The 12,266-nt window shown below is 47.0% G+C and overlaps 1 long non-coding RNA gene across 1 annotated transcript; it reads right to left on the reverse strand.

Annotated features, from left to right (window-relative positions):
• Positions 1–5,459: 5,459 nt before the first annotated feature.
• LOC134428885 (uncharacterized) lies at positions 5,460–7,218 on the reverse strand. The gene is made up of 4 exons (XR_010030494.1): positions 6,705–7,218; positions 6,309–6,352; positions 6,187–6,227; positions 5,460–6,105 (listed from the first exon to the last, which is right to left on the reverse strand). It is a non-coding gene; the product is annotated as an uncharacterized LOC134428885 (long non-coding RNA).
• Between the last annotated feature and the right edge of the window lie 5,048 nt (positions 7,219–12,266).

Consider the following 12,266-nt stretch of genomic DNA (forward strand, 5'->3'; position numbering starts at 1 on the left):
TGTAGCGGTAGCCATGTTGTGGAACTTTTGCGCTCCCCTTGGGATGCCTGTTGCAGGTGCAGTGTGCCTGGAGCTCAGGGCTTCCTGGTTTAAAAAACCCTAGCCCTATGCATAACTCTGAACCTAGACAGGTAAATCAGCCTAGGGTTCGGGATGGTCCCAAGGAAACAGCAGTGAATGCAGCCATATTGTGGCACTTTAGCGCTCCCCTTTGGATGCCTTTCGCAGCTGCAGTGTTCCTAGAGCTCAGGGCTTCCTGGTTTGAAAAACCCTAAGCATAGACTTAACCCTACCCCTAAACTTAGGCAGGTAAAACTACATAGGGTTGGGTATGGTCCCTAGGAAAATGATGTGGAGGCAGCCATGTTGTGGCACGTTTGCTCTCCCCTTGAGATGCCTTTCGCAGCAGCAGTGTTCCTAGAGCTCAGGGCTTCCTGGTTTGAAAAACCCTAACTCTGGCCCTAACTGGAGGAAGGTAAATCAGCATAGGGTTTGTAATTGTCCCAAGGAAAAAGCTGTGAAAGCAGCCACGTTGTGGCACTTTTGTGCTCCCCTTGGGATGCCTTTGGCAGCTGCAGTGTGCCTGGATCTCAGGGCATCCTGGTTTAAAAAACCCTAGCTTTAGTCTTAACTGTAACCCTAACCTCGGCTGGTAAATCAGTGTAGGTTTAGGCTTGGTCCCAAGGAAAAAGCGCTGGACTCAGGCATGTTTTGGCATGTTTGCTCTCCCCTTGGGATGCCTTTTTCAGCAGCAGTGTTCCTAGCGTTTAAGGCTTCCTTGTTTAAAAAACCCTAGCAATAACACTAATGCTAGGCAGGTAAATCAGCCTAGGGTTAGTGATGGTCCCAAGGAAAAGGCTGTGAAAGCGGCCATGTTGTGGTACTTTTGCGCTCCCCTTGGGATGTGTTTCGCAGTTCAAGTTTTTAAACCAGGAGTTTAGGGCTTCCTGGTTTAAAAACCCTAACCCCATCCCAAACCGGGGGCATGTAAATCAGCCTAGGGTTTGGGATGGACTGAATGAAAAAGACCTTGAGGCAGCCATGGTGTGGCGCCCTTGCGGTCCCCTTGGGATGCCTTTCACAGCTTCTGTGTGCTTGGAGCTCAGGGGTTCCTGGTTTAAAAAACCCTAGCCTGAGGCTTAACCATAATCCTAACCCTAGGCCGATAAATCAGCCTAGGGTTAGTGATTGTCCCAAGGAGAAAGCGTTGGATGCAGCAATGTTGTGGCACATTTGCGCTCCCTTTGGGCTGCTTTTCGCAGCTGCAGTGTGCCTGGGGTTTAGGGCTTCCTGGTTTACAAACCTGTAACCCTAGCCATAACTGGAGGCAGGTAAATCAGTGTAAGCTTAGGCATGGTGCCAAGGAAAAAGTGGTGGAGGCAGCCATGTTGTGGAACTTTTGCACTCCCCTTGGGAAGGCTTTCACAGCTGCAGTGTGCTGGCAGATAAGGGCTTCCTGGTTTACAAAATCGTAACCCTAGCCCTAACTGTAACCCTAAACCCTGGCCCTAACCCTAGACCTATCCCAACCCTAACCCTAACTCTAACCCAAAAACTAACCCCAAATCCCAACCCTAACCCTAATCCTAACCCATAAAGTAACTCCTAAAACTAACTCTAACCCTAACTGGAACCTGACCTTTAAAACTAATCCTAACCCTAAAACTAACCCTTAAAACTAGCTCTTAAAAGTAACTCCTAAAACTAACTCTAATGCAAGAACTAACCCTAAAAACTAACCCTAATCCAAGATGGTGGCCCCCATGTGGTCACGTGGTTCTTTTTCAAGATGGTGGTGGTCACATGGTCGGTGCTCAGGTTGTCACGTGGTTCGGGGGCAAGATGGCGGCACCCAGGAGTCACGTGATGCAGGAGAAAGATGGCGGTATCTAGGTGGTCACGTAATGGGGGGACCAAGATGGCCGTCTCTATGATGTCATGTGATGCGGGCCAAATACAGCAGCACCCATGGCGGTCAGGTGACATTGGGGAAAATGGCGTCGCCTTAGGGCATACCTGGTACGGGGCAAGATGGCGGAGCTCGGGGGGGGTCACGTGGTATGGGGTAGAGCGTGGCCCCCAGGGGGGGGTCACGTTGGGCGTGGCAAGATGTCGGCACTTGGGGGATCATGCGATTTCCAGAAAAATGGCAGCTTTTGGGACTGTGGTTTTTTTTCTCGGTTTTTGGTGGATTTTGCACCTTTTTGTGGGTCCTTGGTGGCTGGAATGCTGTTTTGGTTCATTTCTGGCTGGCGGCATCACGGGGAGGGGCTTCTGGGGCACTGGGTAGGTGTCGGTGTTTCAATCAGGCAGCTGGCAGGACGCCTATGCCCTGGGGTCCTTCCTGGATCGTGTCACTGTGTGACGTCACCCGGGGGCACTGTGCATGCAGTGCGTCGCAGCAGACGGCAGGCAGCGCTGTACGTGCAGTACGCCGGGACTGACGCCAGGGGGTGCTATATCTGCAGAGTGCTGAGGAGGACAGCAGGGGATGCTGTAGCTCCAGTGTGCTGGGTAGGTGGTGCTATGCTGGATGGCAGGGGAGGGGTCTGGCGTGGGAGGGCAGCAGGGGAGGGGTCTGTGTGTGGGTAGGGTATGGATGGTGGATACTGATCAGGGTTGATTGGTGGCAGCTGGGGGGGGGTACTGATTAGGGGTATATCCTATATTGTATATCCTATATAGTAAAAAGAAGAAATCTATATGTCTGGTGCAGCAGTAGAAACTTTCAGGCTCCCGGGGAGTAAATGGTTTGTTTTGGGTTTTTTTTAATTTTTTTCCTTTACTCCCTGGGAGCCTGAAAGTTTCTACTGCTGCTTTTTTAAACTAAAGCTAGAAAGGAAAACAAAGTTAGAAAGAGATAGAGGGAAAAGAGAGAGAGAGAGAAAAGAGAGAGAAGGAGAGAGAGAAAAGAGAAAGAGAGAAAAGAGAGCGAAAAGAGAGAGCGAGAGAGAAAAGAGAGAGAAGTAAGGGTTGAAAAAATGGAAAGAGGGAGAGAAGGAAAAAGAGTGAAAAGAAGATGGAGACAGAGAGAGAAAGCAAGACAGAGAAAAAGCAAGACAGTGAGAAAAGAAAAGGAGGGTGGGAAAACTGAAGGACAGGAGTTAGAGGGAAAAGGAAGTGGTTAGGATTAGAGTTAAAGTGAAAACTCAGGGGTAGAGTGAAAAAGGAAAAGACTAAGAGTAAAAAAGATGAACCAAGGAAAAGGAGAACACAGACAAAAAGCAAGAAGAGAAAGGGTGAAAGTTATAAAGAAAAAGAAATAAGGTGCAAAGTATAGACATAAGAGAGAAAAATAAATACAGTCAGACAGAAATAGTGAAATAGACAAATAAAAAATTGAAGCAGATGGAATCAGAGTTACAGAAGCAGAGACAGTGTCAGAAAGAGTGAGAAACAGAAACAAAGGGTTAGAGACAGATGGAAGTTAAGTTAGAAACAGAAAAGTAAATTGAGGAGCAAAAGGAAGAGATACAGTGGAAAGAAATGACAAAACCACGCCAAAAAAAGACAGGAGCCACAGTGGGGGTAGGTAGGGCAGGGGCTATCTTTATTAAGGGTGATTCAACTTTATTAAGTGAATGTTTTTATTTATACATCAGGAAAATACATGAAAACAGTGTATACAAATGCAAGTGCAGATACAATCCATAGACACACTGGTAAAAGTCTAATTTTCATGTAGAGCAATACAGGGAAATGCAATACAGAGCAATACAGAGCAATACAGAGTAATACAACACAAAACACATATTAACACAAGATGATAACCTTTTCTATTTTCATGTTGATTTATTGTTACAGGAAACCCAAAACAACAAAAGCACACAGAAAACAACACTCATCTACCCTTAACACCCCCTTCAGATTACGCACGAACTCACCATCGCTCTCATCACAACTGCTAAATTACACCCCAGCAATCATTGGTCCTCGGGAACGTGGTTCCTGGGAGCCTCCAAAAAATCGTCCTGCCTGACGAAAACCCCGGTCCCTGGATGATCTGCACCTAAACTTTGGTGATGAACGTCGCCTCGCAGACTGACTGGGACCGAGGAAAAGAAAACCCAGCCAAGGGGGGAACCTCCCCCCGGCTGGGGATTTTTTATTCTAAATTTAAAAATGAGTTGAAAAACCTGAAAGGCAAAAATTCATACAAGGTTAGAACCCTAGAAACCTTCAGCACATACACAGTTCCTTCAGTTTACACACAAACTCACACTCACTCACACCACAACTGCTCTGCTAACCCCTAGCACACATTCACGCCGCTCCTCGGGAATGTGGTTCCCGGGAACCTCCAAAAAATCCTCCTGCCTGACGAAAACCCCGATCCCTGGAGGGTCCACGCCCAAACTTTGGCGATGAACGTCGCCTCGCAGACCGACCGGGACTGAGGGAAAAAAACCCAGCCAGGGGGGAAAAAAAACCAAACCCCTGGCTGGGGATTTTTTATTCTAAATTTAAAAATGAACTGAGAAGCCTGAAAGGCAAAAACCACATACACAAGGTTAAATCCAGTCACAATGCACTCACATGTGCAGAGACAAGTGGACACAGACAGACACAGTCATGTGCTCTCACACACGCTCACACACTCTTCCCACTTACACACTCACTGCAGCCCTTACTTGAGATGCTGAAGAATGTGCTTCGACACATCTTCTGGCTGCCGCTCCTTGACGGCAAATGGCAGATCCTGGGGAAATCGGCAGCCACGGGAACCTGTGAGACAACAGGAAGCAGTCAACAAGTGGCTATTTGACAGCTAGGACTTGTCCCCACTCTGGACCCATACATTTTCTACCCAAAATACTATAAAAGACAAATGAACAGTAAAATTTATATAACTGTTCTGCCTAACTGTGACTACGTGCCAGGGCAGGACAGCTCCGATTGTAAGTGGTACAACGTAAGTACACACAATATATGCTGACACACAATGCAAGTTTACATAGAGTGTAAATACACACAATATAAGGCGACACACTTACAGTGTAAGTATATACAATATAAGCCAACACAGATACATACAATATAGGTATATACAGTGTAAGCCAACACAGGTACATATAATACAAGCCAGGACTTCAGATAACTCTCTGGAAGATTAATTCTTGAGCCCTATACCCTTTGAGAAGATGGAACCTACAGAACTACTGCAGTCACCTGAGGGGGGAGTAAGACACTCCCTCTAGAAGTCCAAGAGAATGGCATGAAAAAAAAGACACTACCAAAGCTGGTAGTGAGAAGGAAGATGGATGAGAACACCTTGTGCAATCCTTCCTATCTCCAAGAGTAAAAATGTAAAGATGCCGGAATAAGCAATATCCGGGAAGGAATGTAAGTAAAATGCAGCCTATATGGCACAGAATAGTGCCGATAAAGCATTGAGATGTAACAAAGGCCTATGACACAGAAGACAATGGACACAGACGACATAGCACAAACACGGACAACATAACATAGACACAGATGGCATAACACAGAGACAAGTGTAAACTGCCTGGCGCTTTCAACTGATGGACCCAAGATTCCTACTGCAAGATGAGCCAGAGGCCAATGATGCCAAAGGAAAGGAAGTCCCAGGACAATAGCACAGGATGATGAAATGTAACTCCTTAAAGGAAGTTAGTACCAAAGCAGTTAAGAGGATGCTCGAGAGGCTCAGCAAGCCTAGAGAAGGAAGCAGACTGCCGGGTGACCGTGGCTATAGCTCCAGACCTGAAGGCGATCTCCCTGGGGGAAAGATCCGTGACGATGTCGAGTCGAAGAAGGCTGACAACGCAAAGTTCACGAGAATGTGGAGATGGGTCGGAACTGCCCTGCCTGGCAAAGGCTCTGGTGAGGCTGAGGAGAAACCCTCTCCCTTTACTTCCAGAGAGCCTGTCCCACTATAGACCTCTCCACTAAGCTGACATCAAATTGTCCCCCTGTGATAGTAAAGGTTTTTCCCCTTCTCCCAACCACTGGCCCCAACACTTAGCTTTTGGAAGACGAGCAGACAAAAAGCCATCCTCGGTTGGATGTGGACGTTGAGATGTTCTCCATGTGTGCTTCGGTGCTGCCGTTCCCAAGCTTTCGCTACAAGCCTTCTCAGGGGACCTAAGACAAAACAGAAAAGGTAACTATTGCCCTCAAAAACGGTAATCCCTGGGACTGCTCCACACCACTGCCCCAACTCACCTCAAATCTTGATTTGACTCCGGAAGCTGCCCAGAAGATACCTGCAAAAAGAAAAGGTACATGCTTAGCATGATGCTGCATAACACTCACCAATGAGTCAGCCTGCCTAAACACTGACTCACCTGCCCTCCTCTGTTCCTGGGCATGCCTAGGCCAGTGACAGCACCTGCAAGGACACAAAGCAGAAAAGCATGCTGAGATACTGTGAAAACACAACCTTCCTAATCTGACAAGTATGCCACACCGATATCTTCAGCTTGCACCTATCTGGCATGGGCATGCTCAGCCAGGATAGACTGGACCACCTAAAATAAAAAAAACAAGAGGAGATGCTTAGAGCTGCAGCAGAAACTGAGACCTCAGCAGTACCAATTGCTTCTGTAAACTACTCAGTGCTCACCTTGCCCACTCAGCCTTGACTGCTGCTCTCTTCCTTGACTTCATAAAAAGAGAGACAAAGAACAGTGCTGTAACATCTACCATTTATGCTTCCTCTGCAGAGACAAACAGTGACTGACCTGCTCAGGGGAATCCCCTCACCCGGGATGGGGTGCGCTGCCCTGGATTTTATCCTTCTGCATCTGAAAGAAAGTTAGGATGAAAGTCAAAGGACTGCAGGATAACTTAAGAGCTCCAGATATCTTGTGTCCGTCTACAAATCCCATCTAGAGTCCAACTACACCCCACACTAAAAATCCCAAGTCCCCGAGACTTCTATGCAATCAGGAAGAAGGTGATCAATCTCCTATTGCACCGGGCTATGCGGCAGAGCAGAGCAGCTCCGGCACAAATGTGTGCTGACCCCAGTGACACAGGACCGGACTTGACAGACAATGGGGACACAACAGGAACAGAAATCTCTTGGCAAGGAGAATGGCTGCAAGGACTGAGAGAATGCAAAAGGAGATGACAGAGGTGAAACTGATGGTGGGCTGAGGAGGCTCGGAGAAACCTGGAGGAAGAAGATGCTAACTGAATGATTTATTCAAGAACTGCAAAGATGGATACCTGAGAATCTTAGGGTCAGAATCTTCTAACTCTCCTCACATTCTTACAAGTCCTAGTCCACCATAATGGATCCTGGTGGGGCATAGCTGTCCATACAGCTGAGAACAAGACCTGAAAAGACATCTGACTGGATGCTTCCAAAGAGAGAAGAGAGTCTGATGCCTGTCTGTGCTTCTGAGTCAAAAGATGCATGGCCTGGGTGCCAGGCTGTGGAGAGCTTTGTGGACAATTGGTCAGCGGAGAAAGGTCATGTCGACATAATGCCGCTGGTTAAGCTAGAAGGGGACAAGTATAGGAGTCAGTAGTCAGTGTCCAATAACAGGCTAGGACATTGTGCCCTTGGTGCAACAACAGGATAGGGGAGAACATCTTTGGCAGAAATATGAAGAATAGTTTCAATAAAATATCCACAAGAATGCAGAAGTAGGCGCAGTTGGCTGGTAAGTAACTAACCAATAGTGAGCTCGCTTTTGCAATATGTATGAGCCTCATTAACACCGATATAAAGATGTGTGCCTATCAATAAAGTTTGAGATTTGCTGATCACTCATATTGCATGCCACATTTCTCCTGCCAATCCCAACAACATGGTGACCCCAACGACGTCATACCGGTAATGGCGACCACGGGGGATTGGTGAGGGAGTTTGGGTCGTGCTGCAGCAAGGACGGTGAAAAAGCACCGCTGAAAACAGGGGAGGTGCCGCGCCCTGGGTGACTTCAAAGGATGGCCCGGCTGATACGTGCTGCTGAGACCTTGTGGAGCTGCAACAGTGCTGACGTTTAAAATGGAAAGGCAAGCAGCATATGATTTATTCACTTGCTTTTTAAAAAAGCGACAGGTTAAGGGCATATGTTTGCAGAAAGAGCTTCATGGGTTATTAGCTTACGGGTATGCACAGGGATTCTTCCAAAATCCTTATACAGTCCATTAATTGAGTGGCGTAAGTTTGGGGATAAGCTGTGGGAGGCAGTTCTAGATGATGATAAAACTGCAAAGAAGTTAGGGAAGTTATGGCGAGTGGTGCATAATGAGTTAGTACAATATCAGGTAGAAAAGAAGGCTGCACAGCAAGCTACTGTGGCTCATGGTAAGAATAAAAGTTATGGAGATTGGTCAGACTGCCCATTACCCCCGGCCACATCTACAGTTATCTTGCCACCAACATCAGCCCCTGATTCAAGCAGCAACTCACCCCCCATAACAGCACCATCTGCACCGCCTGTGCCCTGGCCAGACCCTCCATCTCCTCCTCCTAGCAATGAGCCGATCTCTGGGTCAGAGAGTGACCTAGCGGGGGCCATTGCACAAGAGCAGAGGAAGACATGGGCAGCAGTAGCAAAAGAGATCATGGTTTCGGGGGATAGTGAGGCTATGGCAGCAGCTATAGAAGTGGCTTGCCCGGTGGTGTATACTCCTCTGGACGGGGGTGGATTACAGGCAGCAATTACTGCACTAGATTGGAAACTGTTGTCTTAGTTATGGTCCACAGTTAGTCAGTTTGGGGTGACCGGTGAGCCCACAAAGCAAATGCTTGACTATATTTGGGGGACCCAGGTGTTATTGCCAGCCAATTGTAGAAGAATTGCGAAGCTTATTTTTACTCAACATCAACAGCTTCTGTTAAATGCACATTGGCAAGCACTCTGCCAGGAGTGCGTAGCAGTGGTATGGCAACCAGGTGACCCTTTACATGGGGTAACCTTAGATGAATTATTGGGTATAGGGGCTTTTGCTCAAACAGAAGCATAAGCGTTAATCAGTCCTGATAAATGTCGAGAGGCTATGCAACTGGTGAGGCTGGCTATAGACAGGATAAAAGAATCAGGTGGGGTTCCCTCATACATGGGTATAAAGCAAGGAAGAGATGAATTGTTTGGATCTTTTATAGATAAGGCGACCGCTGCTATCAAGTGAGCAGGGGTACCTGATTATACAAAAGGGGTCTTGCTGAAGCTCTTCAAAATAGCAACCAGGCTACAAAAAATGTTAAACACCCTAGGAGCTAATTGGACTATAGAAAAAGCTTTAGAACGTATGGCAAATGTGCCCATAGGGAGTCAGGCAATGTTAGTATAAGCTAGGGAGAGCTAGGGACAGGATTGAAGGAGCAGGCAGCAGCATCGCAGAGTCAAGTATTGGCTGCTCTTGCACCCCTGCAAGCAGCGGCAACAAATAGTCCACGATCTCCATCTACTGGCCGATTTAAATGTTACCGGTGTGGAGGCATGGGACATACCCGACGAGCCTGCCAAGCAGCTACCGTCGGGTGTCACAGCTGTCGCTCAGATACCCAGAACACCGGAGCCTACCGACGCCGCTCAGGAAACGGGAGGCCCAGTGCGCCCAACAGTCGCCACGCCCAGACACAAGTAGCAGCTGTCAACACCTCAGCCCAGCCCCCCTTCAACCAGCCACCGCCGGGAGCCTCAGGCTGGATGTGGTAGCCTCAGTAGCGGTAACATTGATGACCACCCAACTGGAAAAGGTCCCGACTGGAATAAAGGGACCAATCATCATTGATGGACAACCTATGTGAGCTTTGCTTCTGGGACAATCATCAGCCACCATGATGGGATTATTTGTTTTAACTGGGGTAATAGACGCTGATTTTACTGGGGAAATTTGTGTTATAGTACATACTCCTTTTCCACCGATACAAATCGAGAAAGGACAGAGGATAGCTCAATTAGTTCCATTAGAACACATGACTAAAACATTGCCCCCTCATCAATCACAGTCTAGGGGAGAACGGGGCTTTGGCTCCCCTGGAGGACTTACTCTATTGACAATGAATTTAAATGATTGGCCAAAATGTGCTGTATTTATAGAGTATCAGGGTGACAGGCAAACCTTGGAAGGTTTATTAGATACCGGCGCAGACTCCAGCATTATCAGCCCGGATTGCTGGCCCCACAAGTGGCCGTTACAGCCAACCACAGTAGCAGTTACCGGGGTTGCAGGCCTAACACTTGCACAAAAATCACCCATGTTATCAGTAACTATCGACGGAAAAATTTTACAGTGTGTTTTCTCAGTTGTGCCTTTGCCCCCTACTGTGCAGTGCCTCATTTGTTGGGACATTTTGGCTCAAATGGGGGTAGTGCTGACAAATGAGTACCCTTTGAGCTAATGGCCATTGCGTGGACTTTCCCAATCCCACTCATTTGGACCACGGACACACCAGTGTGGGTTAAGCAATGGCCATTAAAAAGGGAAAGTCTGGAACAAGCACATGTACTAGTACAAGAACAATATGAGCAGGATCATTTACAGTTGTCAGCAAGGCCATGGAATACCCCTATTTTTGTTATTAAAAAGAAGTCGGGAAAGTATAATTTGCTACAAGATTTACAGACTGTAAATGAACAAATGGAGCCTATGGGAGCCTTACAACCAGGTTTGCCTAACCCAGCCATGTTGCCAAAGGACTGGCCACTGTTAATTGTGGATCTTAAGGACTGCTTTTTACTATTGCTCTTCACCCTCAAGACACAAGGTTTGCATTTACCTTCCGGCTTTAAATAGGGAAGAACCAGACAAGAGAGTTTAATGGTTTACTCTCCCACAGGGAATGCACAACAGCGCCCCCTTGTGTCAGCTGTATGTTGACAATGCTTTACAGCCTTTGCGACAAGCCTGGGCCAAAACAACCATTTATCATTACATGGATGATCTTTTATTTGCGCAGCCGCAACCTTCTACAGGTCAACAAAATCAAGAAATGCATAAGGCCCTGGAACTACATGGCTTGGTTGTAGCTCCTGAAAAAATTCAATTATCCACACCCTGGAAATATTTAGGATGGACACTTACTGATCAGGTTGTTACCCCCAAAAAATTGCAATTGAATATTAAAATACATACATTGTATGATGCTCAAAAGTTACTTGGCAATCTGCAATGGCTGTGCCCTACTGTAGGCATCCCAAATGAGTTGTGAGATGAACTTCGACCTTTACTAAAAGGGACTGACCCAGCACAACCTGTCCATATAACCTCTGAGCAGGTTAAGACATTTCAGCAGATATTGGACTGTGTGACACAGGGCAGTGTCCAGAGATGAGATCTTGACCTCCCCATACAGCTGACAGTTTGGTGTGGAACTAAATTTTTACTGGGTGCACTTATTCAGCAAAACAGAAAAACGGGGGAGGTGTGGGCCTTAGAATGGATATCTCCTCCACTTCAACAGCATAAAACCCTTCTTCAAAAAATTTTGGCTGACTTGCTTAAGAAGAGTCATGAACAGGCATTACAGATTACGGGAAAGGAGCCTGATCAGATACAGATACCAATGAAGAAAGATACATTGACCTGGCACTTGATAAACAGTATGGAATTACAAGAGGCGCTGCTGGGAGCTGGAAGCGTGATTGCCACTGATGATATTCCCAATATACCATTGAACTGGATAGGGCAGTGGGGTTGGATTCAATGCCCAAAAAGATCACAGAAGCCCCTGTTGGATGCTACAACAGCCTACATGGATGCAGGAAGAAAATCAAGAACTGCTGCAGTGACCTGGCAGGAAAAGGGACAATGGCACCATCAAATTCTCCAGGCTTCCGAGTCGGATACCTTACAAACGATGGAGCTATTGGCTGTTCTATGGGCCATGTGCATTTTTCGGGGCCCCTCAACGTAGTGACAGTTTCTTTGTATGTTGCAGGAGTGTGTGAGCGAATAGAGGATGCCTCTATAAAAGACGTTCAAAACAAGAGGTTACATGAGCTGTTTATTCAGTTACAAAGGGCGATTAAGCTGAGAAAACATCCCTTTTCTGTTATCCATATCAGAAGTCACAAATGGGATATTGGTCTGGGAGAGGGTAATGCATGAGCAGATAAGCTAGTCTCAATTACACAAATGATTCCAATTCCCAGGCAGACTATGGCCAGAGAGGCACATTCCATGTTTCACCAAAATGCAAAGGGCCTCCATAGAGAATTTCAGATATCTATGGAAGAGGCGTGGGCAATAGTCAAAGCCTGTCCCATATGTAGTCATCATAATGGGGGCTGCAGGTTAGGTCTGGGAGTTAACCCAAGAGGGTTGAATACAAATGAGAC

The sequence above is a fragment of the Melospiza melodia genome, chromosome 24 (genome assembly GCF_035770615.1).
Source record: "Melospiza melodia melodia isolate bMelMel2 chromosome 24, bMelMel2.pri, whole genome shotgun sequence".
Classification (NCBI taxonomy): Eukaryota; Metazoa; Chordata; class Aves; order Passeriformes; family Passerellidae; genus Melospiza; species Melospiza melodia.